The 27,948-nt window shown below is 52.1% G+C and overlaps 1 protein-coding gene across 2 annotated transcripts in view; it reads left to right on the forward strand.

The window, feature by feature from the left end:
- LOC146805544 (fibrous sheath-interacting protein 2-like) overlaps positions 1–27,948 on the forward strand; it is a 426,831-nt gene that overhangs the window by 104,902 nt on the left and 293,981 nt on the right. The gene's annotated exons all lie outside the window — the stretch shown is intronic.

The following is a 27,948-nucleotide window of genomic DNA, read 5'->3' on the forward strand; positions in this document are numbered from 1 at the left end:
GCGTTTATAGCTGTTGCTCCCTATACCCTCTGTTATATGTAAAATGGCGAGCTTCACCGAGATAGGTATGTCCCACCCCAGCACCTCCGAAAGACACTTCATAACTGTGAGAAGCTGGCTTGTATATGGTGCTCACTTATGTAAGTGTAGCACCCTGCACTAATCCAGACAATCCTTATTGTGATTTTAATGGACAACCTTAGAAAGCTCTCTAAGTGGTAGATGTGGAGAGCAGCCTCCAGGCTTAGTCCTGAAGGAGTGTAAAGCAGCTTGTTTTATCAGATCATAATCTTATTGGTATAGATTAAGTGAAAAGGAACCTCACAGTTCATAAAAATATACATTTAAGGGGGTCTTGGAAAGAGTGGACAGTTGAGGTCCTCACCTTCTTCCCTTTCATCACTTTGGGCGAAGGAATCATCCTCACCCTCTTAAGGGTCTTCTTCTGAGGAATGGCCCTCCCTCTCTAGTCTTTCTTTTTCAAAGGTGCAGAGAGCTTTTTCAACTTCCTCTTTTTTAGTTTTTTAGCTGTTACTCTATAGCTAATGCTATCCTCAGGGCTGGGGTGACTGTCAGGTCGAGAATTCTCCCATCCTCCATTGTGCTTAACATTTTACCTGGAAGTTGGGACATTTGAAAAATATATATATTTTTTTTACACTGTTAAATCTTTTCCCTAACTTTCCTAAGCCTTTTAATGTACTATTGGAATGAGGGACTACACAGGGCTCTAGAATTCCAATATAAACAAGCATTTGCAATGCAATCGGTCTTGCGTTTGGGACTATATAAGTATTTACCAGGCAGCAGATTATCCTGGGTGCTGCATCATGGAAGCTTTAACACTAATGGGAACACCAATGTATTGCCCGAACACCCTTATTCCAGCTTTTACAACTAATTTATGCAATATACATCTTTACATAAAATATTAAAAGTTTATACACTTTTTGTGTCATCCCTTTGGTTCTGCAGCTGCTGCTGCCACCCTATTTACCCAAAAAAGGCAGGATGGCAGGAGCCCGCCGGATCCGGCACTCAACAAGTGCCCCCCCTCCCCCCCCCCCATTTTAGTGCAAACAACTGCGGCAGTCTCTACTCCCTGAGGCCCCATTGCGGCCACACTCCTGCCCTCTTCTGTGCCTGCAGCAAAGTTGCCCCTGGAACAGACTTTGGCTTACCGGGTAGAGCGCCAACACTGAAGCTGGGAAACCAGGTTCGAGTTTGCCTGGAGACTGGAATATCATGTGATTCTGGGCAAATTACTTACTTAATATCTATTACTTAATATCCCACGCCTAAAAATTAATGTGTCGTTCTGTAATGCAACTGGTGCTCACATAAAGCGCTCTGATACCGTCGGGTCGAGTTCGCGCTATGTAAATTTGCAGAAAAATAAAACAACGGAGGTGGCAAACATGGACAACAGCAACAGGAGGGCAGGAGGAAAGCAGTTTCCACCCTATTGAGCCCCGTTGCGACTGCACTCCTGCCCCCATGTGTGCCCTGCAGCAAAGTTTATCAGCTCCGAACAGTTATAATGAAAAGAAATGACACTTGAAACACGCCCCCTCCCACAGCAAAGTTTATCAGCACCTAACGTTTATAATTTAAAAGAAACAACACTTGAAGCGCCCCCGGGAGGGGGTGTGGCTTACTGGCTAGAGCGCTGACATTGAAGCTGGGGAACCAGGTTTGAGTCTGAGATTCTAGGCAAATTACTTGATATCCCGTGGCTAAAAATGAATGTGTCCGTCTGTAATGCTACTGGTGCTTGTGTAAAATGCTCTGATACCTTTGGGTTGAGTTGTGATGTGTAAAGCTGCAGAAAGAAAAAAAACAATAGAGGTGGGAAAAAACAGACAATGAGAGTGGCAGGAGCAAAGGCAACCGAACCAGGTCAGAGCCACGGCAGCTGCTCTGATACCGTCGGGCCAAGTTTGCGCTATGTGATCAGGAAAGTGAAAGCACACATGGAGCACTGAAAATAAAAACAGATAAATCTCACAGCGATAATGCATTTGTTAGGAAAGTGAAAGCACAAATACAAGCGAGCTCCAAGGAGAGGCCAGAAACAAAAAGTAGTGCATTGGACCTAAATATATGGCACCTGGTGAAAGGTTCCCTGTAACAGGGTCAGTAGCCAGGGCGGTAGCAAACCAGCAACAAGGCGGGACAAATGCACACTATTCATCAATGAAAGCAATGGAATTTCTAAAGGCAGAGCAAGGAACTAATGAAAAACCGGTGGTCATGTGTGGGTGTGTTCAAACCTCACTGAGATTACAGCCTGTCTCGCAGAGTAGCGCATGCGCGCTGACTCTAGGCTCAACCTAAAAATCGTCAAAATTCTGAAAAATTAATGTTTGACTCTAAAATCAATTAAGTGGATTTCTCTTGCAAAAATCACTTATGACCAAGTGGTCATGGGAAACACAAGTTCAGGATGCCACCGCTGTATTATGTGGTGATGCTGGTTAGGCTTCACCATGCAATACTCTTACAATACCCCAAAGATGGTCCTTGGATTCACAATAACAAATCCATAGCTCAGTTCTAGTAGGGTGGCAAAGAGCAGTCAGGCTTTAGTAGATGAATATGTGTTCAGCATTTCAGAGTGCTAACATGGACGATAAACAATTGCGCTCAATCAAAAGAATTCCAACATAAATGTATAAAAATGAAGCTGTTTGTTATCCTAATTTAAACACCAAAACAAGTGAGATCAGATATATATAACCGGAATTATGGATTTTACAATAAAACATAAATCACAGCAATTCACTACTGCCGAGCTTTTGCATCGCGGTCAATGGGAAAAAGTGGTAGTGAAAGTTGAGTTGCTTGGAACCCAAGGAGGGTACAGGTGATGTGGGTCCTAGGACCAAGCAACAACAGTCAGTTCAATTTTACCTGGCTCAAGAAGCCTGTGCGCAGAGTTGTCCTGGCTGTTCTTGGTGCTGAAGCGGGAGCCTGGGAAGAGCTGGTTTTACCACTTACATGGTGTTGGTGGGGAACAGGATGCAAAAAGTCGACAACGAAGCCACTGCTGACGACGGATGTAGCCTTTGCAGAGTTCCTTCCCTTAAGGTGCAACATCGAGTAAAGGGGTTGTTGCCAGACTGGCAACCAACAACTCTAGTTAGCGGTAAGCACAGTAGAAAGTTATTTCGATGTCTGGTGGTCCTGGGGAACACAGTAGCAGCCTGAAACTTTGTGTAGGTCAGGGCTATGGTTTCGACAATGCACTGGACCATTTACTTCTGGAAAATTCCTCGAAGGCCCCGATGTCCAGTGATTCTTCACTTTGCGTATGCTGTTTTTACTTGCAATTAAAGGGGACTACTATTCTAGGGAAGTCTGGTGATGCCTTTGGCTCCCAAAGGGGTCTCTCTGTCTGAGGGAACCGAGCTTTGGTCCAGGACGAGCTAGGTTCATGCAGTTCCAGGAAGGTTGTCACAGGTGCAGGGGTCTTTGATTTGTACAGCTCCTGTTGTTGCAACCACGGGTCTCTTCTTTTGTCCTTGTTGCAAGTCAGATCAGAACTGAGGTCCTGGTGTCAGAGGTAGCACTTAAAACCTAGATTTAGGGCGTTAAGAATGTGGGTGCCAATGGGCACTAGCCCCAGTGGCTAATCTTCCCCTGAAGTAACAACACCGGGGGTGTGGGTCACCTTTCCTACCCAGAACTCTATATTCTACCACTTTTAAAAATGGTAGAGGTAATCCTCAACTGTAAAGACCAGGTAGCCCACCGTAAAGGTGTGGCTAGCCTTTTCGGGGTGTACACCTCCTGAATACTTAATTTTCCCACCTGCCCTAGTGCAAATGTGCCTGGGGGAGGGTGAAGGCTGTTTCCTTTTTTGGGATGCAGTCTGGTTGCATATCACAGGTGGGGAAGGCTTTGAAGCTCACTGCCTTGATGTGCCCCTTTACTAGCCATCCTGTTAGAGATGGAGGTGAGACCTACCCTTCCAGGCCATTGTTTCTGACTCCTGGGAGAGGTCACACCTCCTGACAGGGCATAAAATTCCTGTCTTGGCTGAAGCAAGCGTGGGCTGGCAGCCAGAGCACAGGAAAGGCTGGGGCAACCAGGTGGGCAAGTTCTAACATAGCCACCTGGGTGCATGCCACATCATCCTCAAGATGAGATTTGTGTCAGGGGTGATGAGGCATGTTGTTTAATACCAAACATGAGATATTTCGACTGTACCTTAATAGAGCTGCCAACCACAGGTTTGCCCGGGTTCCAGCCCATGTTACACTTAAACCGTCTATCACTTATAGTGTCCTTTAATGGTAAAGGCCACTGTAGGGACATATAAGCTTTCTCTTACATTTCCACACCTTTAATATAATGGTCCCTACCTCCTGGGCTCAGGAGGCCTTTCTTAAGGGTGACTGGAATGTATAAAAATTGTTCATTGACTTTGCCACAGAGGTTGAGGGCAAAGTCGAGTTCAAGCAGTTTGCACAGATTCTGCAGTCTGCAATGGCAGGCCTGCTATCCATAGTTTACTGGGGTCACTCAGTGTGGCAAAATCAGTGCTTCAGGCCCTGGTGACCCCTTTAACACCTATGCCTTGGGTACCACTGGTACCATATACTAGGCGTTAAAGCCTTTTAACAGTTGCAGTTACCAATTGACACACTTCAGTTTTAGGGAGGGTGCACCGGGCCATGGTTAGCAAACTTCAGTGCACTGTCAGAGAAAAAAATCAGCATCTAGTAGTCCAAATGAAAGCAAAAAGTGGGGGGCATCTGCAAAAAGACTTGGTTTCTTACTGAAAGAAGATAGAGGCCCTCAGCAAATTACCCAGAATGCAGTACTTATCCCTTTCAGTGCTCATGACGGAATGGTTCCATCATGAGCATCAGTGCTCCTGTGGTCAAGAGAGAACCATTCCGTCAGGAGTGCAGGGGCACTAAATCCCTCTCCCGCAGACAGCAGAGGGATTTCCTTTATTTTTTGTTGAAGTTGGGAGGTTGGGGAAGAGGTTCCCCAACCTCCCGAGGCGGTTTTGCGTTTCCAATGCAATGACGATCGCGCGCATGGCGCTCTGACATTATTGCATTGAAAATGAAACTGAAACTTAGTTTCAGTTTCATTGTTTCAGTGCTCGTGGGGCTATCTCAGCCCCCGAGCACTGCAACACGTTGGAGAGGTATCTTTGGAAAGGGGAGAATCTCCCCTTTCCAATAGTACCCTTCCCTAGTGGATCCCTGCATGGGGATCGCCCCAGGAGGGCGATCCCTAAGTAGGGATCTACCCATTAGCCACTAAGGAAGGGGGAGCGGCCCCTAGGGCAAGGTCCTTTGCTCCCCCCATAAATGATTGCCACAGACAGTCTTTCAGACCCCAATCTGCCGCCGGGAGGGCAGAAAGCATCCTAGATGCCTGGGATTATTTTTTTATAGGCCAGGAATGGGGGCTGCCCAGAATGGACATCCCAATGCCCCAAAGAAGGTAAAAGACTTACTGCCTCCCAGGGAGGCAGATGGGGGCAATAGCCCCTGATCTGCCCCCCGGGGGGCAGAAAACCCACTAGACACCTGGAATTGTTTGTTTTTCTTTATATGTAGGGGTGGGGGATGCCCAGAATGGGCATGCCAATGCCCCCACACCCCAAAAATTGCCACAGTCTTTCTGCCCGCCCGGTAGGCAGATAGGGGCAATAGCCCCTTATCTGTCCCCTCTGGGGCGGCAGAAAGCCCACTAGGCACCAGGGGTAGATTTTTTCCAAATTCAGGGGTGAGGGCTGCCTAGAATGGGAATGCCAATGCCCCCACCCCCATCAAAAAAGATGCCACCGTCTAGCTGTAGATTTTGTACCCTAGCTCTGCCGGCAGCTAGGGAAACCTAGCAAACATATACATTTTTTGAAACTATACATCCAGGGGAATCCAGGATGGGGTGACTTGTGTCTCTCTCACCAGGTTCTGTTACCCAGAATCCCTTGCAAACCTCAAACTTTTCTGTGATGGAAAGTGGAAAGTTCTAGAATCTGCGTAGATTCACAAACATCCACCCAACCGGCATTCCCCAAAGTCTTCCAACAAAAATGGTACCTCACTTGTATGGGTAGGCCTCGTGCGTGCAACAGGAAATAGCCCAAAAAGCAACGTGGACACACCACATTTTTACAGTGAAAACTGAACCTTTCTTGACAAAGTGCCTAGCTGTAGATTTTGAACCCTAACTCTGCTGGCACCTAGGGAAACCTAGAAACCTATACATTTTTTTTTTTTAAATTTTTTAATTTTTTTTTTTAATAAGCAGCAGTACAAAACAACAGTTGAATTCGCAGTTTTCCACAATATAGAACAGTGCAGTAGCAACTATTAGAGACAATCCCTCAGGAAGCATTTCCCCAACACCATACATCTTTAATATCCACCTCCCCGCACACACATCTCTGGGCCTCCCCACATCAGTCTGAGTCCGAGGCATCGTCATCTTGATCTGAGGGCGGGTCACAGATGTCACCCCTGAATTTGTTCCACGCCCACCATACTTTACTCCATTTACGAGGGCAACCCCGCCTGATGAAGGCCGACCTTTCAGCAAACATGGCTTCGTCCATGTCGGCTCCCCATGCGGTAAGCTTCGGCGATTCCCCTGCTCCCCATTTTTGGGCTATGTTGCGCTTGGCTATCATAATCCCTAGCGTAGCCCAACCCTGCGCCTGGCGCATGAGGTCGTTAGGTTCCCATATATTCAGCAGGCATCGTCTAGGTTCCAGTACCAGCGAGACTCCCCCCGACTGCGACAGCGTCCGCATCACCTGCTTCCAGTACACGGGGCATTCCCATATGGTGTGGAAGAAATTTCCCACGTCCTCGCAGCCGCGCAAGCAGAACGGATGTGGCGCACTACCTATGCTGTGTAGAGTGTGTCTGGTGTAGTAGGAGCGGTGCAGAATACGGAGCTGTATGAGCCGGAGCCTCGAGGGTATACCCGCCTCTCGCAGTGAAGCCAGCGCCTCCCGCCATTCCGGGTCATCAAATTCGCCCACATCACGGGACCATTTCTCGCAGAGAGGACCCGTTGGGTCCGGTAGGTTGTTGACCAGCTTACGGTATGTAAGCGATGTGGCCCTTTTAGGCATGTAATCCGTTAACAATCGGTCTTCCAAGGGCGACGCCTCCGGTACTGTCGCGCCAGGCGCCAGCTTCGATAGCAAGGTGTGCTTGATTTTTGTATATCGGAACCAATCGGAGGACGCCAGCTCGTATTGCTGTTGAAGACACGCAAATGTAATTATTTCACCCTTGTGCCACATGTCGCCAATCGTAGAGATCCCGATGTTGTCCCAATTATCAAAGCCCCTGCTGCTTCTAAGCTTTCCGAGCTGCTTTGTCTCCCACAGAGGTGTGTATTGGGCCAAGACCCCACGCCACCCTAGCTTGGCTTGTGCCGCGTGCCAAATGGCGACAGTCTGCCTAAGCGGACCGATGAGCGCTGGAGCCAGTTTACCGTCATACAGGGGTGACAACACACCTCACTCTCCCAGTATGTCCCTATCTGCTTTAAATGCAGGGTCCGTCCGCGGAACATGAAGCCACTGATTAATTACTTTTAGCTGCGCCGCCCAGTAATAGAGTTGGATATCTGGAAGCGCTATTCCTCCATCATACCAACCGCAAGTTAATTTTGACTGTGCTATACGCGGCGGTCTGCCACCCCACATAGGGCTAGTCACCTGCGCCGCAATTGCACGGAAGTATTCCAGCGGTATGCGACACGGCGTGTTTTCCAGTACATAAACGAATCGAGGCAGGGCCATCATTTTAAATAGGGCAGCTTTCCCCAGTAACGTGAGCGGCAGCGCACCCCAGTGACGCGCGTCGCGCTTGAGTGGGGGTTGCAGATTCAGTTTTAGAAAGTCCGCAGGGTTTGCAGTGACGTGAATACCCAGAAATTTAAATGATCCCGTCGCCGTTTCAAGTGGGCAGTCTGCAGGGAGTCGTGGATGAGGGCCGCGCAGCACATACATTATCGATTTTGACCAGTTGATAGTGTAGCCGTACGCTCTCCCGAAGATTTCGCAAATGTTAAGTAAAGTTAGGATTGAGCGCCTCGGGGAAGACAGATACAGCAACACATCATCCGCATAGAGGGAGATGCGGTCCTCCCAGTCATTTATCCACCTTAGCCCCCGTATCAGGGGCTCCCAGCGTATCCATGCCGCCAAGGGCTCCAGCGCTAGGGCGAACAGCAGGGGCGACAGGGGGCACCCATGGCCAGTGCCACGTGTCAGGGGAAAGTCTTCGGACATATGCCCGTTAGCGGCAACATGGGCCATTGGTTTAGTATAGAGAAGTCGGACCCAGGCACAAAATTTGGGCCCAAAGCCCAAGTGCAGTAATACTGCAAACAAGAAGGGCCATTCGACCATTTCAAATGCCATTCGCGCATCCAACCAGAGCAGCAATGCTGGCTCCTGTAATTGCTCCACTCGGGCCAACACACCGTGCAAGCGCCACAAATTGAGGGCCGTGCTTCTGCCGGGCATAAAACCAGACTGATCTGGGTGTATAATTTCTGGCAAGTGTGGTGTTGGTCTGGACGCCAAGAGTTTCGCAAGGTCCTTCGCCTCTGCATTCAGCAGCGATATAGGACGATAGGAGGTACACTCAGAAGCAGGTTTGCCGGGCTTCAGTATAGCCACTATGGTGGCTGTTCGTTGGTCCTGTGGGAGTTCGCCCCCACGGAGACTGTCTGTGAACATGTTAGGCAAGTGGGGGGACGACCGTCCCGGCTGTTCGCTTATAGAGCTCGACCGGTATGCCATTCGGTCCCACCGCTTTACCCGATTGTAGCGCTCCGATTGCTATTTGTACCTCATCTACTGTAATGTCAGCTTCCAGGGCACTCGCCGCCTCAGGGGTGAGCCGGGGCATTGCTAAATCTTTCACATATGTCCCCGCCTCCTCCACTGTCATGGAGGAGGTGGAGGAGTAAACTGTTTGGAAATGGCGCGCAAGAGCGTGCACTATCGCGCATGGTTCCGTTAGTGTCTGGCCCTCCTCAGTTTCAAGTTGTGCTATCCACCTGGCTCCCCCCTCCCGTCTATCGAGCCATGTCAGGAGCTTCCCAGTCTCATCACCCAGGTCATATATCTTGTGCCGCGTGGCTATCAACTGTTGCTTTGTGTACTCCGTGAGGTACGCCCTATATTTGGCCTGTGCGGCCTTCAGGTCAGAGGCCGACGCCGGAGACGGGTCCCGAGCCTGGTGTGCCTCTGCCGTGTGCAGCTCTCATTCGAGCGACTGCAGCTCTGCCTGATTTGCTCGCTTATGCGCTGCTATGGTAGTGAGAGCCCGTTTTATATGCCTCCCACAAAATCGTTGGTGAGGCAACAGAGGGGGCATTTTCCGTAAAGTAGAGGCCTGTTGCCTTCGTAAGTGCCTTGTGGATCGCGGGGACCTGGAGATAGCCGGGGCATATTGAAGGGATACGACGACGCGCGAGGCGGTAACATGTGTATTGCAGGAGCAGCGGGGAGTGGTTGGATATACCCCTGGGCCTGATCTCTACACTATGTTTCTAAGACTACCAGCGGAGCCCAGGAAGTAGTCGATCCTAGTGAGACTGTTATGCACCCCCGAGTGGTACGTGTACTGTTGTGTTGTTGGGTGATGCAGCCTCCATAAGTCTGACAGCCCCAGTGCTTCGACAAAGCTTCCTAAACGGGACATTCCCGCACCGCCCGCTCGCTTAGGGTACCTATCAAGTGATTCGTTTACAACTGCATTAAAATCGCTGCCAAGGATCAGATCCCCTTCTGGCAGGTCAAGGAGAAACTCACTAAGTGCCGGGAGCGCAGTGGCATGCATTGCAGGAGGAATATAAACGGAGACTATGTTAAGGGGGCGTCCCTCCCATTGGGTGGCTATCGCCGCAAATCTACCCGACCCGTCAGTTTTATGTTTGTGTATAATTAGTGGGTATTGCTTCCGCACCAGTATGCCCACCCCCCTAGACCCTGAGGTAAATTCCTAGTGCGCCACCATTTTGTATCCCCACCGGTCCATTGCTTTACTAGTGGTGTTAGTAAGATGGGTTTCCTGGAGCAAGACAACCGCCGGAGCGCATCTCTTAAGACTATGCAGGACCAGACCGCGTTTAATTTTGTCTCCCAAGCCACGCACGTTCCACGTGAGTAGGGAGAGAGGCGGTATCGGAGTGAAGGAACTCGTCGCAGGCACCCCCTCACTAGTAGCAGACATTAGAACGCTTGGCATCGAGGGTAATAAACAGCGCAAAAGGATCGACGCGCATCATGTGTTCTATAGTGGTTGCGTGCACTGCGCTGTGATCATTACTTTCAGTTTGAACAGTAACTGCTGAAAAAAACTTAAAAACTACCCCCTCTCCCCCCAACCCCCTCCCTGCCATACGGACTCCAAACTGCCCGCCACCCCAACTCAGCAGAATGCTCAGAACCCATCCCCCGATACATAACTTGCGTGCAAGGAGCGTGAGGTCCGAGGAAGACCAGAGACATCCCCAGTTCGAGCGTCCAAATGTTCCGAGCTGCATTATAAGTGAGCAGGCACCGCACAACCCAGGAAGCATTCCCCTTTACCCTGCACCTTTTAATAATGAGTTAAAGTATAGCGCCTCTCGACTAAGCCTCATGTTGCAGTCGGGCCTCATCTTCCACGGCACCGTCCCGGTCAGTGGGGTCCTCCATCCCTCCAGGAGGCCGCCTTCGCTTGTCCGAGCGTCCTGAGTTTTTCACCTGCTGCCATCCCTCAAGCCATTCGTGAGCTTCCTCAGGCGATTCGAAAAACCATGTCTTCCCATCCGCCACCACTCGAAGCCTGGCCGGAAATAACATGGAGTAAGATAGTTCACGGGCCCTCAGTCTCTTTTTTACTTCCAAGAAGCTTCTCCGGCGCGCCGACACAGCCGCCGTGTAGTCCGGAAAGAAGGACACCAATGAGTTCTGTATACGCAAGGGCGGTGCTACTCGGGCCGTCTGGAGAATGGCATCCCTATCGCGAAAGTTAAAGACACGGGCCAGGACCGGCCGGGGGGGAGCTCCGACCTTAGGCCTTCCCCCCGGGCACCCTGTGTGCCCGCTCCACGGAGAAAAAGGCAGAAAGTCCCCTGGGTTACAGTTCAGTTTTTATGAGGTTCTCCACGTAGAGATCCATGGCCGGGCTCCCCTCACTCTCCGGAATGCCCGTGATACGCACGTTGTTGAGGCGGGATCGCCCTTCCTGGTCATCAAGCCTCTCAGCCATGCGCTTGTTGTCGGCCTCCAGTTGTGACACTTTTTGGAGCAGGAAGCTAGAGTCTTTCGCCAGAGTAGTTGTCACCTGTTCAACCTCCGAGACTCTGGAAGTCAGCTCTGAGGAGCGTCACATCTGTGGAAATAGACCCCACCGTCGTCTGCACATTAGTAAGGGTGGCCATGATATCCTCCAATGTCGCTTTATGCGGGCCAGCGTCAGCGGAGGCCCTCTCCGTGCGACCGGCGTGTTCTGTCAGCGAAGGGGGCGTCCTTAATATATGCATACTTGTCTAGTTTCCCTTGCTGGTGCGCCCTACTCCCTTTGCCGCTCATGGTAGGGTCGGAGACCAGTCTATTTAGATGTCTGCTGGCACTGCAGTGCAAGGGACAGAACGCAGGGCCTCAGGACCAGTTGTCTTTTCACACACCACTCAGCTCGAGACGTCGCCGTCACTCCTCAGGCGCTGGCACTGCGTAAGAGCAGGATGCACGTTGGCAGGCACACCTGCAAGTCACTCACCAGCACCCCGAGACCCCTACAGCCACCTGCGTCCATGCATCTCTCTCGTCCTTGCCCCTCGCCACAAAGGGCGCGGTGTGTCGCTGTTCCGCAGGTCACCGCCGCCGCACCCGGCACTTCGAGGCAACACAGGCACTCAGCACAGTGCCCAATCAGAGAGTTGCAGGTGTCAATTCGGGTCCTCCACGCCGTTCACCGCTCAATTCAGGCAATCAGCCCCGCCACACTCAGCGTCACATACGCCGCTTGTCTGCCACTGCTCGCTATTCACGCCGCATGGCACTCACTGCGGTGATGCGGCAGCGCCGCAGATGCTCGACCGCTCTGCCTGAAAGCTGGGCTCCCCCCGTGGCATTCGGGCTCCGGGCACCACCCCCGGGCCGTCCCCAGTGCAGTCCGCCGCGCTTCTGGGCTGTAGGCACTGCCCCTCAGCGACCCCGGGTCTCACGCCCAGCACCCGGGTCGCGCTTCCAAAATCGAGGCCCCGGCTGCAGCCGAGGATACAGGCCCCACCAAACGGCGCGGCGCCGGCCGCTTCACAGGCCACGGGGAATCTTCAAAATTGCACCGCTAGGTGCCGCTTCGTTCCGGCGTTACAGGCTTGGACTTTGTGCTCGCATTGAAGCGCGGATTAGTGATCGGATGACGGGGAAGACGGTCTCACCCCCGGAGCTTCTTCAGGCTGCGGCCATCTTGCCTGGCAGCTAGCCACGCCCCCCGAAACCTATACATTTTTGAAAACTAGACACCCAGGGGAATCCAGGATGGGGTGACTAGTGTGGCTCTCACCAAGTTCTGTTACCCAGAATCCCTTGTAAACCTCAAACTTTGTAAAAAGGGGGCGTGGCTTAGCAAGCCAGCATGGTGGACTTGTGCTTAGCTAGCTCCGTCCAGCCTGTAATTTATCCGACATATATCCTGCCTCTCCATGGTTAACTTGAATCCTGCGGAGACCCGACAGTCCCTCGACCTTGGGGATGTCGTCCTAAGCTGTGGCGGGACCTTCGTGGGGGCTTGTGGCAGCACTGGAGAGCCTCGGCCGGAACAGGGCCTGCTGGGGGTGCGGCCTGGCTGCCCGAGGTGAGACCAGGACGTCGGGTAGCTGATCGCCCGACTACTGAGGGTGCCGCGGAGGTGAAGAGAGACGAGGGCTGCGGCCGATTGTGCAGACGGAAGACATAAGAAGGAGCCCGTGGAGTGAATCGAGGCCGGGAGCGGCTGGGAGACCCGGCTGTCAGTTTGGACTGCGGAGGTGAGGTGCGGGGGGTTACGGGCCTAGAGCTGCACTCGGAGCCGTGGGTGAGCCGGTGGTCCCCCGACCCCTCTGAGCGTGTGCATCCCCATTGCGGCTACAGAGTCCCTCCTTTGGTGGTAGAGGAAGCCCGGCAGGGGTGCGGTATTGGAATGAGGGCTCCAGCAGGCATTATTGGCACATCATCCCCCTGTCCACAATTGGCATGCACGGCAGCGGGGATCCGGCGGCAGCATCGAGCCACGGCGGATGGCTGAGTGACTGAAAGCAGATCCCTTTAAACACCTGGGCCACCATGTGGGCGCTGAGTCCTCGTCTCCCGGCCCACCCTGGCCGCCGGGGTCACTTATGTTGGCGGCCAGTCGGGCCGCATAGCTGATCCTAGAGGCCGGGATTTGAGTGTGTCACTGGGGGAGTGTGGCCTGAAGACACAGGGCCTGAGGCGGGACGTGGAGATGCTGAGAAAGTGCTGACGTCTGAGTGTATCCTGCTTGGGCTGCAAAGCATACACATCCTGGCGGTCAGCCTGGCCGAGTGGGGCAGTTGGTAGACCCCCCATCATAACCTAAGCAGTTGCGGCCATTTACTGACTGGTTGGTCCCCACAATTGGGGGCGGCCCGTGCAAACTCCCCATCGACGGCCAGGTCTGGTTGCGGGGGGCCGCTGCTGGGGGTTTCCATTTCTCGCCTCTACTTCAGATTTTCCTGGACTGGTGTGGGGAGCCTAGAGAGTGGCCATGACGAGGGACAAAGGAGGTAGTGGCCAGCCCAAACAATGCCCCATCGATAAATACACGGGTCCAGGGGCAGCGCCTGGGGCGTCTGGTGGGCAGCAAGGGACTATGCCTGACAATGCGGCTCTCATGGTCGCTATCACCCAATCCAGGGTCATGTTAGACGCCAAGATAGGGGCAGTTGGCTCTGACGTTATGCTCCTGCAACAAGATTTGCGCAATGCGGTGTTGCGTATCGCAAAAGCTGAGACTCGTATCTCTGGGGTGGAGGACGATGTTATCCCACTAAAGAAAAAGGTGGCCGGCATGGAGGCTGCCCAGAAGGGGCTTGCACTGCGGGTTGAGGATGCCGAAGGATGGGCCCGACGCAATAATTTGCGCTTCGTTGGGTTTCCGGAGGGATGCGAGGGAGGCAATATGGAACGCTTTCTTACGCAATGGTTGGAAAGTTGGCTCCCTCCGGATACCATGTCCAGTTGTTTTGTGGTAGAGCGGGCCCACAGGGCACTCCTGCAGAAACCCCCACCTGGGGCTCGCCCACGGCCGGTGATAGCAAAGTTGTTAAATTACCTTGACCGTGACACTATATTGAAACAAGCTCGTCTCAAGGAGCCCCTGCTATATGACAATACACGAATCCTCATCTTTCCTGATTACACGCGGCTTGTGCAGCAACAGCGGCAATCGTTCATGGCAGCAAAGGCCCGTCTGAGGGACCTTAAGCTTCCATATGCTCTTCTGTTCCCAGCCCGATTGAGAGTTGTCTATCTCTCCCGCACCCACTTCTTCGACTCTCCGGAAGAGGTCTTCAAGTGGACTGATGAGACAGTGTGGGCGCACACGCCACCTGGGATAGAGTTGGACTCCTCATCGGGCGGCGCGGCCCAGAGGGGGCCTAGGGGGCAGCTGAAGGGGGGCCGGAGGTTGCGGTCCTGTGGTGCTTCTTCCCGGAAGAGTTCTGCCACCGGGCAGCAGACAGTGGAGGACTGATTGATGGGTCTGCAAGGGACTGTGGGGCTCTAGATTCATTGCTGTTGGTCGGAGAGACACAGACTGGGGCCGGGACCCTCGCCAGGTTTTCTCTGGTTGGGGACGGGCCTAGGAGGTTTCGGCTGTAAGCTGGGGATCCATTGGTCGGGATGGCTCTCGTCCCCCCGTTGGGGGTCGGGTGTTAGTTCTGCTGCGACAGATGCTTCAGTGTTTTTGAGGTATTGGGTGGGGGGGTTTGTTGGGTGGAGGTTGTTTTAGGTTACAGGTCGCACGTTCGTTTGATGGTCCGTTAATCCTCATGTATGCACCGCAACGTTCTCTTCTTGACAGTTGTTGTAGCCATGGTCCCGGATGGCTAGCATATCCAATAGGGGGAAGGTGACCTAAGGTACTCTCCATATCATTAGTTGGAATGTGCGTGGTACATTGGACAAGATTAAATGGGGGGCCATCCTTCAGTTGGCCAAAAGGGCGGGCGGATGTCCTCATGTTACAGGAAACTCACCTTCTGGGTACAAAGGCCTTATGCTTCCAGCTATATGGGTTTCAACACGTCTTCCATGCAGGCTTTTGCGAGGGCGTCACGGGGGGTGGCGATATTGATACACCGCAGGGTCCCCTACACACATATCAAGCAGTGGACGGACAGTCAGGGGTGTTATCTATTTCTTTGGGGTAATATTGGGGAGGAGCCACTAGTGCTAGGTAGCCTTTATGCCCCCCCCTTACAATGGAATCTAGTGGAGCGGCTTATGACACTTTGGGCAGATATACCGGATATAATGTCCGTGGTTGGGGGAGACTGGACCAATATCATGGACCGGGCCCAAGAGGGCGGGGGGTGGACCGGGAGGCGGCCATCCCACGAAATTGTTTTCCCTGGTGGTGGCGCTTGATTGGGTGGATGTATGGCACCGCCTCCACAGGGATAGTCGGGAGTTCACCTACTTATCCACGGTCCATGATTCCTACTGCAGAATTGACTATCTGTTTGTCCCCCGGGTTGCAGTTGGTAGGGTGGTGTCCTCTGAGATTCTCTCACGCGGTCTGTTGGACCATTCCCCAGTAGCTCTCACAATCCAGCTTGGGCGACAAAAACAACCGTTCAGATGGCGCCTCTCGGTGTGGCATATGCACAATGAGGGTTACAGAGAGCATATGAGCGAGGCTATAGATCACTACTTGGCGACCAATATGGGATCTGTTCCGGAAGCCGGGACCTTTTGGGAGGCACTGAAACCCACACTGAGGGGGGTGGACATCTCCTGGTGCACAGCAGCACGTAGGAAGCGCAGGGAAGAGCTGCTGCGGGCGGAGGCAAGCATAGAGGAACTGGAACACAGGATTCGGGAGGTAGAGGGCGGTCAGACTCTGCGACAGCTATTGCTGGCTCAACAGATGGATGAGGTTCGTCAGGCCTGGCTGGCGACGTGTAGCAGAATTTATCAGTGGGGGGACAAATCCGGTAAGATGCTACATAGACTCTGTCAGGGGACATTTCATTCCCAGGTCCTGCCAGGCGTACTGGGTCCAACAGGAGAACCCCTTACAGATCCTCTGGCCCTCGCGGAAAGCTTTCCTGCGTATTATGCGGACTTGTATGCTCCCAGGGAATGCTTTCACGCTGCCACAGTTGATAAATTCATAACTGATCTCCCGCCTAAAGCCGTCTCGGATGAGATACGGGATCAGTTGGACCTGCCGCTGACGGATGAGAAGCTGGGAGTGGCATTGTGGGATTTGAATCCTGGGAAGGCGCCAGGGCCCAATGGGTTCCCTAGTGAATTCTTTACAAGTTATTTCATGCAACTGGGCCCTCATTATCGATCTGCAGTAGAGGAGGCCCGTGAGAGGGGCTCGCTTCCCCCAGATTGGAGACATGCGGAGGTAGTGGTGTTTCATAAGCCGGGTAGGTCCCCGGAGCAACATGCTTCGTATCGCCCAATCTCTCTACTTAATGTGGAGGCCAAAATCCTAACCAAAGCCCTGGCGAATCGTCTTCTACCTCATATCGCCACACTGGTCCACCCAGACCAAGCTGGGTTTATGCCCGGGAGGGCGACCAGGCATAACATCAGGCGGGCTCATGTGGCAGTGGCGGCTATCCGGTGGGTGGGGGAACCAGCGGCGCTTCTATTGGCCGATATGGACAGAGCGTTTGACTCCCTGAGTTGGGTGTATCTGTTCGCATTATTGCGACGACTCAATTTCGGGCCGCGTTTCTTTCCTACCTCATGCTCCTCTACACAGATTTGACCGCGTTGGTGCGGGTGGCAGAAGCGATTTCGCCCACCTATTATATCAGGCGTCGCATGCGGCAGGGTTGCCCCCTGTCCCCTATTTATTTGCTCTGGCTATGGCGCCATTGGCTGCATGGGTTCGCATAGATGCACAGGTACGGGGATTTGAGTGGGTGGAAGGGCTATCAGATAGAATCGTATTATATGCGGACGTCGTCCTTTTCTTTCTCACAGCCTTGGATAGGACGGGGCAGCGGATACTGCATATCATGCAGATTTTTGGGGAAACATTCGGATTATATATGAATCCCCGTAAAGTCCATGTTATGGGTTCTCGGAGATCGGAAGGGCGCAGGCGCATGGATCTCCTCTGTCCAACTGGTGGTGGGGAGCTTGAAATACCTGGGTGTGTTTTTGACAGATGTGCCGGTGGTCTCCTGGGAGCGGAATCTGGTTCCGGTGTGGGAACGAGTGCGGGATGATATCAAGTCCTGGTCCAGAATGCCCTGTCCTTCTACGGCAGATCAGCAATATTTAAGATGGTTGCGCTCTCACGGCTCCTCTATCAGTTACAGAACCACCCTTATCAGATCCCGCCCAGGTGGTTCCGACAGGTGAATGCAGTGCTTGGGCAATTCTTATGGGAGGGGGGAAGGGTGCGGGTGGCTTTGCGTACCTGCTTTCTGTCCACTTACTGCGGGGGGCTTGCGTCCTCAGATATTCTGTCGTATTATCAGGCCTCACACCTACTGGTCCTTAATGAGTGGTGGTACGACAACAGGGATGACCCAGCCTACGCTGTGGAGCGGCACCTTATGGGCCAACACTCGCTACATACCCTCCTCTATTCAGCCCAATTGCGGGGCTCATTTCTGTCAGTTACACGGGTGGTATTCCAGATATGGCGGCAGGCGTTGCGACGGATGGGGTGGTGGAACACGCTGACCCAAGAAACTCCCCTCTGGCATAATGGGCGCTTACCGCAGCTGGCGGCTCTTCAAGGATTCCGGGGGTGGGATAACATAGGTATCTCAGTCCTAGGGGATGTGATGAGGGGGCTGATGCTCAAATCTTTTCAGGACCTTCAGAAGGAATTCATATGTCGCAGTCCCAGTTCTATCGTTATCTTCAATTTAGACACACCTTGTCTCCCAGCTTGGAGGGCGTGGAGTCCCTGCCAGAATTCAGTCCGCTGGAGGCAAAAGTGTTTATGGGAGACCTCTGGGATCACAAAATCTCCCAGATATATAGGTCCCTAGTCATTCACTGCTCTCCCTCACTTCAGAAACTCCAGGGGGACTGGGAGGGAGATGTGGGCTCTTTGGAGGAGGAAGACTGGGCCGAGGCCCTGGCTGCACCACGAGGGGCGGCCATAGCCATTCGACTCCGCCTCATTCAGTTCAAATGCTTACACAGAGTTTATTTTACACGAGCGTGCCTATGGAGGGCGGAGCTGATAGCTTCTCCTTTGTGTCTTAGATGCAGTCGAGAGGACGGCACTTTTATACACACGGTCTGGCACTGTCCTTCCCTAGACCGTTTTTGGAGGGGGAGTGTTTACTTGCCTCTCAGAGGTTCTGGGGTGGGAACTCCCCCGCACATCGCGGTTGGCTCTGCTTCACGTTATGGAAGGAATAGGAGGCAATATTTACAAGAGCCACCTGATGCAGCTGGGCTTTACATTAGTGAAAAGGGACATAGCAAGGGCGTGGGAGGCGCCGAGGGCCCCCTCGGTAGCCGCGTGGAAGAATGGGTTGGATTTTTGTATGGGGCTGGAACAACCCATCTTTATTGCCAGGGGGTACCCGCACAAACATTACAAGATCTGGAAGCGTTGAGCAGACTATCGGGCCTGCTGTTAGATCCACCGCCAGCGACAGATGCCCACCCGCTGGGCTGACTCACATATGCTTGGAAGGTGGAGGTGCTGGGTTGGAGTTTTTATCTGTTTTGCTCAGGACTATCCTGGACTATGTGCGACCGGGGGGGGGGGGGAGTTGGGGTACATCGTTATGTTGTTATGTATGGTATTTCTTTTTCCCTTTTTCATATATGTGAAAACTGTCAAAGCTATGATATCTATATGGTTTGATCATGCAGCCGCCTCTGGAGAGCAGAGCCCTGCCGTATATGTGTAACTTGACAAATAAAAATTTGTTTTAAAAAAAACTTTGTCAAAAATAAACATATTTTCCTCACATTTCTGTGATGGAAAGTTTGGGAATCTGCATGGATCCACAAAATTCCACCCACCCCACATTTCCCAAAGTCTTTCGATAAAAATGATACCTCACTTTTCTAAGTAGCCCTAGTGCCCCCGACAAGAAACAGCCCAAAATGCAACGTTGACACACCACATTTTTACTTTGAAAACTGACCCTTTCTTAGAAAGTGCCTAGCTGTAGATTCCGAACGCTAGCTTTGCCTGCACCTAGGGAAATCTAGCAAACCTATACATTTTTGAAAACTAGACACCCAGGGGAATCCAAGATGGGGTGACTTGTGTGGCTCTCACCAGGTTCTGTTACCCAGAATCCCTTGCAAAGTTCACACTTTGTAAAAAAAACAAAAACACATTTTCCCCACATTTCTGTGATGGAATGTTCTGGAATCTGCATAGATCCACAACCTCCACCCACCCCGCATTCTCCAAAGTCTCTCAATAAAAATGGTACGTCACTCGTGTGAGTGGGTCATGTACCCGCGACAGGCAAGGGCCCAAAACGTATTGGGGAGACATCAAAATTACCTATCATAAAACGACCGGGTTTTGCGGGGGGGCACTTGAGTTTTTGGCCCCGGCTCAGCATCCAACCAGGGAAACGTACCAAACCCACACATCCCTGAAAACTAGACACCCTGGGGAGTCTAGTGAGGTATGGCTTGCGTGGATCCCCCAATGTTTCCCTACCCAGAATCCCCTGCAAACTTTAATTTTAGCTGAAAAAAATCTAATTTTCCTCACTTTTCTGTGTGGGAAAGTTGTAGGATCACCGAGCTGACACAAATTTCCTACCAACTAGCGTTCCCCCAGGTCTCCCGATACTCTTGTGGGTGCCTCCAGTCTATATTGGTTAACATTGGCCCCAATGACCTCTGCACCCGGCCACACCGGTGCCGCTGGTGATGAAGTACCTACCTCGATCTGACCTTTGCCCAGTGTTAATCCAAACCTCTGAAGACTGGACTTGTAAGTTGAGTACATACCTGTAACTGCATGTAACTGTTTTCCCTCCATAGGATTGCGCTGCATTACTAAATGTCTATCTTTTGCATTTGCTAAGTTTGCTACTGTTTGTTTGACATTGCCAAAGTATTTTTATTGTACTTTAAAGTATTTGACTGCCTTTACAAAACAATACCTACTGCATTTGAAAAGTATTGCTATGGTTAAAACTGTTACTTACCTACAGCTGAGTTCCTCTTGGTTCTAAAATAAAATAACAAAGTAATAACTTTTTTTGCAAAAACAATTGGTCTTGGATTCAGTCTTTGAGTGTGTGCAATTATTTCTTGCCTGAGTGTGTACAATACATGCTTAACACAGCCCTCTGATTAGCCTAACTGCTCGACCACACTACCACAAATAGAGCTTTTAGAATTATCTTATTAAGCCTCTGGGGGTCTACTGGACTCTGTGCACACTATATCTTGTTTTGGTTTAGTATATACAGAGCTAGCTTCCTACAAAAGAGACAAAGAAATTATAGCTACTGATGGTAGTGCAGGTCTGTATTGCCATTTAGGGATTAGAGCCAACCTATACCTCTTCGGCATCCCTGAGTGTACAGCCCACAATTTCAAAGGACGTTCTGTCCCGTAGAATTTGCCCATAACGGAACCCTCGGCTCTCCCACCAGCTCCACATTACAGTTTTCAGCTGCTTTATCTGAACACACTGTGACCTTCCCACAACAATGCAACAGACAGAGGCAAACCATTTGGAGGACAAGCCCCCTTTACTCCCTTCAAAGATTAGTTTTTTGACGCTGTAGATGCATCAGTTTATCATGCATCTGGAAAGCAAGTGGATGCAGTTAGCCTCCTGCTACGCCAAGCCTCTCAATTTACTGGACCCTCCGACAGGTCCATGACGACTGTTGTTAAATGCAGGGACCGCAGATAAAATCCATTCTTAGATGGGGATGTGGCAAGTGCAAACTAGTGCAGGGCATGGAAATGGATTCATTGGAGCGTTTGAAGAAAGCGTTCTTGTCCTAATCTCTTTCCACCCATAGAGGATCCTAACACCCAGCTTCCAGACCCATTGGGTAAGGGATTGGAGGATGCAGTAATTCCACCATACGTAATGGACAGCCCCGATCCCTTGGATGCAGACAATTCTCATGGGGATTTGGGTGGGGACCCAGGTCCCTCGAGACTACTGCATCCGTCCTCGGACGCAGGGGCCTCACCTTAACTCCCTGTAGCACAAGGGACAGATATGCCATAGATGCTGGACCTGGATGACCTAATGCATTCCTGTTCCTTGGAATGGTCCCCAGCTGAAAAGGTAGCTATATATGTTAAAAATAGCCCTTAAAGATGATGCTTGTGCTCACCTTAGGGCGGAATGTCCTCATCTCTCATTGGAGTGTAAGGTTGCTATGTTCCCAGAAATGTACACCAGAATGGCCACTTTTCTAGGGAAATACATCTGAGAGCCAAACAAAGGCATCAACTGCTCTTGGCAGTCCTGCCAGGATAATCTGCTGGACATCACTGGACCACTCACAAAAATACTGGATATGACTGAAGAACCCAAGCAATCTGGGTCCCTTGTCTCTCCAGAAATCCTGTTGGGTGGCCCAACGGACGATAATCTTCTTAGGGAATGCAAATTGTGCATTGTTCACAGAACGCAGGTGGTCTCTTCTTATTAAAGTGGACCACAGCTAGGAGATATACCTTCCTCCAAAGCATGTCCCATTGTTTAAGGTGAACTGTTCAGCGATCCTTTCGTCAAGGAGCTAGGGAAGTATGTGCTGTGTTTCCTTTCCTGGATAAGCCTGGGCTTCAATTAAACTTATATTCACCCCAAAGCTTTGGTCCTGGGCTGGTCTTAATGGGGGGCCCTCAACTGGCTGCTCCTTTTCGATTACCCTATCTAGGGGCTGTTACTTCAACCGTGTACAGTGGCAAGACCATTCATGAAAGAAGTTTCTATCCACCTAGAGGGCAACGTCACTGTGGTGCCAGGAGAAGGCCTCGTGGAAGTTCTCACAAACCTGGCTCCATAAGTGTTCTCCCTTCTTCCAAAATAATGGTGGGAGGGCAGTTGGCCCAATTTGATCACAACTGGAAAAAGATTACGTCAGACTTCTTGGTTCTTCCGACAAAACAGGGTTTTCATATAGAGTTCTGTAGGACTTCCAGCCAGAGATATTTCCCTCAACTTCTCTCTTTTTCCGAACAAGGCTCCCTCCTGATCGCTAAGGAAGTTGAGGACCGGCTAAACCGAGGGGCTATGGCCTCCTCCGAAATTCACCCAAGGGGCTCTATAAGCAATCTCAACTCGGAGGAAAAAAGGGGTGGAGGTCAAGGGCCCGGCAGCAATCTACGAGAATTTCATTAGTGGCTGGTCTATCACCACTTCAAAATGGAGTGAATTCACCTTCTGATGGACTTCTTGAGACCGTCCAACTGGATGGACGTGTATCTCACAAGCCCCATCTTCCCACCAAACCGCAGATTTCCTAAATTTTGAAAGACCAACCATACAAGTTTACTTCCTTGACGATTTTGGCATTTCTTTTGCCCCCTGACGCTTCACCAAGGTGCTGCGTCCGGTCATGGAGACCCTTTGGACTCACAGGATTTGCCTGATAGTCTACTTGGATAATATCCTCATCCAATACCAATGCCCAAAGAAACTTCGGGAGCACCTCCAAACAACAGTGCACCTCTTTGAGTGCCTATTGCTTGTCATTAACGCAAAGGAATCTCTGCTACTGACGACTCAAGGGTCGATCTTTGTGGAATTCAGAACAGATTTCTGCAAAACCACACTGAGCTTTCCTTGAAAAAAGATCACGTAGATGAGCCAGGAGCTCTGCAAGATTCTATAAACGGAACAGACCTCTTTGAGGAAAATAGCCTGGACAGTGGGACTCCTTTCCTTGTCCTTTCAAGCAATATATCCAGGTTCTCTCCACTACAGGGCCCTTCAAAGGATTAAGGCTCATCACTTGCGGAAAGGCATGAAGTATTCAGAGAAGGTTCTTTGATGGAGGACACAAAAGAAGATATGAGATGGTGGCTCACACACATAGAAGCGTGGAATGGGGTAGCAATCTTTGCTCCTCGTCCAGATATAGTTTTAGAATTGGACGTCAGCAGAACTTGCTAGGGCACCTGTTGTGGCACTTTAGCCAACGGAGGGAGGTGATATGCACAAGAACAACAATTGCATATCAACTGTATAGAACTCCTAGCAGGCTTGTTTGCCCTGCATTGGTAGACCGCATGCTGCTGAAGATGGACAATGTTTTGGCGGTACGTTACATCAACCATCTAGGTGGGACATGAACGAAAACCTATCAGAGATGGCCAGGAACTTCTGGCATTTCTGCGTCAACTACGTCATCTCGGTGATACAGAACATTTTCCTGGCAAGGCCAACGAAGTGGCAGACTGGTATTCCAGATATCTCGAGGTCATGAGCCTTTAGCAACTGCACTCTGCAATCTTCAGGGTGATAGAGGATTGATAGGACCCATTTAGTGTGGATTTATTTGTGTTAAGAATGCATCCCCCAATGGAGAGGTTCTTCAGCTGGTGTCCAGATCCCCAAGCTCCTTTCTCCAGGATTGAGTCAAGAAAAGATATATGGCTTTACTCCCTATTCAGTGATCATGAGGTTGTCAGCTCAGTTGAGAAGACAGACCGCAGAGTTTGTACTAATAACGCTGAATTGGAGATCACAACTCTGGTATCCACCTCTGATGCAACTTTCTTGAGGTTCTCCAATCCTTCTTTCTCTAGTTCCAGATCTCCAGGATCCTCTGAGAAACCCGCACCACTTTGTACTGGATGGACAGCTGTATCTCATTATGCTGAGGACTACACAGAATGATGGAAAGTCCCAGGACTTTCACAAGATGCTCAGCACTTCTTATCAAAGGCTTGGGCAGATGATAGAAATAAGCGGTACAGGTCCGCATGAAAAAGATGGCTAAGTTGGTGTCTCAAAAAGGATGTTGATCCCCTGGGGTCCATCGTTGAACAAAACCAGAATTTTCTATCATCTTTGGCCTCCGAGAGATTAACTTACAGATCAGTGAATAACTTCAGGTCAGCCATATCAGCAGGACACTTTCAAATAGAGGATTCTCCTCTAGGGCAACACCCACTGGTACAAAAACTGAGGCAGGGTATACGCCTGTCAGTTCTTCCTGAATAGAGGTACTAGGATCTTTGTGATGTGAACAACGTCCTTGAATGTTTCTTGTCCTAGATGAGAAATAAATACCTCTCCAGGAATGCTTTCAGGTAAACTGGCCATGGTGATCCTTCGGGAGGGTGTCAGATATCTGAGTACTCAACATTAAAGCTAGTGTTCACCCCGATGGGGTTACATTTCACAAATCAAATGCAATTCTAGGCTCATTTCTTATCCATTGTTAATTGTGTGGTAAGATGCATCAAAGCCTATGAAGATGTGACTGCTGAATTTTGCCCCCTGGGCGAGCGACGAGTCCTCATTTCCATCCAAAAGCTATTTCATGTGATCTCATCACCTACTATAGCGACATGGGTTCGATAAGTAATGCAAAAGACTGGTGTTGACACTTCAATAGCTAGGAGTGCTATGGCCTTGAAAGCTTTTACTCTAGGGGCTTGTTGGAGGACATTCTAAATGCTTTAGATTGGCCCTCGGACTCCACCGTTAAACAGCTTCTTCAAACTGGTGGTGGGCATGGCAACCCTAGTGTTAAATAAGCTTTAATCTGAAAGAAACAGTTTAGTTAGATTCCTCACCTTAGAATATCCCTAGGCATCAGGCTGGATCCGGAAAGATTTTTCATCAGCAATACCCCTTGCGCGTCGCTAGGCATCTGCGGCTCCGCGTCCGTCGTCGGCGTTGTGCGCCGGAATGACGTCGTCTGAGTACTTCCATGCCGCCCTCGTGCGCTGACGTCAGTTCTTCTTTTTTCCACGCCAGACAGCGCCGATCCGGGAAGACTGATGTCGGTAACGGACCACCATCGCCGGTGCCTTTACTGGCTTGGGGCCGACCACGATGCGGAGTCGTGCCTCGGCTGCCAGGCCTTGACCTCGAAGGCTAGGTGGGAGCTCCGGCACTCGGCTCCGCGCCGTTCACGGTCCCGGTCCAGGAGGAGGTCAAAGGACCGGTCACGGAGCCGCAGCCACCATCACCGCTCGTCGGGTTCCAAGTCTTCGGGTAAGTCGAAGCATGGTAATAAGTCCAAGAGACGACATCGCTCTTCGGACTCCCCTCGTCGGTCGCGCGACTCGGTCGAGGTTCCGGGTGGTACCACCCCCGCCGGAGCCGCAGGAGCCGCGTCCGTCCCCATACCCACCGGTCCCTGGGACTGACGCGACTCCGGCGGAGATCAGTGCCTTCCTCTTGGCCATGAGGGGCCTGGCTCTGCCGTCGACGCCTGCCAGCGCGCCTTCGGGCCCCGCGGGCTCGACTGGGTGGCCTAGCGAGCCGGCGGCTCCGGCGCTGCCGTCGACTTCGGTCCCGACGCCGCAGGTCCCCGTGGGATCCAGGCCTGGATCTCAGTCGATACCGGTCGACCTCACGATGCTTCCTCCACCGGCGTCGACACCGGTTCCACCCCCGGCGCCGTTTCCGGACGTCGCCGTTCCCCGGTTTAGCGCCGGTGCGGCGCCATCCGACGCCGATGGATGACCATTTCATCTTCCGTCTGTCTGGCTCCGGTTATTCCCCCTGTTTATCAGGAATCGGATGACGGGGGCGACTGGGAGGGGTCTGAGGACCCTCTGGCCCACCAGAGCCAGTTATCTCAGGACTAGGCAGAGGAGCTGGGGGATGCCATTGAACTTGATACCTCCCCTGACACTGGCTTCATCTCTCCTCCGACCGTGGCTTCGGAAGAAGGTGCTACCTTTTCTGTGGCGTTGCATAAGGCGGCCGAAGCCCTTGGGCTGGAGCTCCCTACTGTGGCCGTGAGGACTAACCTCCTCACTGAAGTGCTCCAACCGTCAGCAAGCTCCTCGGAGCCTCTGCTGCCGTTTAGCGAAGCACTGATGGACGTTCTCAAGGGCACCTGGTCCAAGCCCTCCACAGTACCTCCTGTGGATCGGAACGTGGCCTGACGCCACCACCCTGCCCCGGGCGACCCCAGTTTTCTGTCCCAACACCCCACCCCTGAGAGCCTGGTTATCCAGGCCTCTACTTCCCAGACCTCCTTCCCGTCTGCTCCCCCTAGTTCGGGAATCCAAGAGACTGGAGCAGTTTGGCAAAAAGCTGTTCTCCTCCCTTAGTTTAGGGCTGCGGTCTATTAACACCGCTTGTCTCTTGGACCGCTACTCCCACTCTCTGTGGGATACGGTGGAGGACGTGCTGCCCCTGTGTCCGGAGTAGGACCGGACACGGCTCGCCCAGGCTCTTGCCGACGGGCGGGACGCAGCGCGGTATGCCATCCAATGTGGTTTGAACATGACGGACTCGCTTGGCAGGGCAATGTCGTCCACGGTGGCGTTTCATCGTCACGCCTGGTTGCGGTCCACGTCTTTTTCCGGGGATGTCCAGAGCACCCTCATGGACATGCCCTTTGATGGCGATCGCCTCTTTGGCGACAAAGCGGACAGTGCGCTGGAGCACTTTAAGGACTCCAGGGCCACGGCCAAGTCCTTGGGTCTCTCGGCGTGTGCCCGCAATCTTCCGCTTTTCGCCCCTTTCGTGGCCAAGGAAGGGGCGCCCCCTCACATCCGCCTAGCCACAGGCCGCAGACCCATCCTCCACGCGGTCGCGGACGTGGATTCCGCCGAGGCGGTACAGGGGGACAACGTGCCGGTCCATCCATATCCACCCCAGCAGCATCCGCCTCAAAGCCTTCCAAGTCCATGCTTTCAGGCCCATTTCACAGCAGTGGGAGGCAGAGTTCGCCATCACCTGCTCCACTGGCGTCCTGTCACTTCGGACAGGTGGGTGCTGCAAATCGTCCGAAGGGGCTACTCCCTCCCCTTCGAGACGACCCCTCCAGCCATGCTACCGCAGTGCCACCGCATGTCGGGGGATCACTTGAATCTTCTACGGGAGGAAGTTACGGCCCTCTTGGCCAAAGGGGCCGTCGAGCGCGTTCCTGGTCCAGAAGTAGGCCGAGGGTGTTATTCCCACTACTTTCTGGTTCCCAAGAAGGGCAAAGGGGGACCTCAGGAGCGTCAACGCCTTCCTCCGGAAGAACAGGTTCAAGATGCTCACCTTAGCTCAGGTTCTGGTTGCCCTGGACCCAGGAGACTGGATGGTAGCATTGGACTTGCAGGACGCTTATTTTCACACTGCCGGCCCACCGGCGTTACCTGCGGTTCACGGTGGTTCAGGAGCATTTTCAGTTTACTGTGCTCCCCTACGGCCTCACCAGTGCCCCTCAGGTGTTCACAAAAGTGATGGCGGTTGTCGCAGATCAGGGGTTCCAGTCTTCCCCTATCTCGACGACTGGCTGTTGAAGGCGGGCTCGCCCCAGCAAGCCGTCTCCCACCTCCAGACTACGGCCGACCTCCTGCATTTGCTGGGGTTCTCCATCAATGTGCCGAAGACGCATCTGAGTCCCTCCCAGAAGCTCCTCTTCATCGGAGCGGTTCTGAACTCGGCGCAGTTCCGGGCTTTTCCTCCGGAACAGCGGGTCCGGGATATTCGGGCTCTGATTCCCATTTTTCAGCCTCTATCCCGGGTTTCAGTCAGGTTGGTGCTGCGGCTTCTGGGTCTGATGGCCTCCTGCATCCTGTTAGTGCATCACGCCAGGTGGCGAATGCGG

This window comes from Triturus cristatus, chromosome 8 (genome assembly GCF_964204655.1).
Source record: "Triturus cristatus chromosome 8, aTriCri1.1, whole genome shotgun sequence".
NCBI classification, from domain to species: Eukaryota; Metazoa; Chordata; class Amphibia; order Caudata; family Salamandridae; genus Triturus; species Triturus cristatus.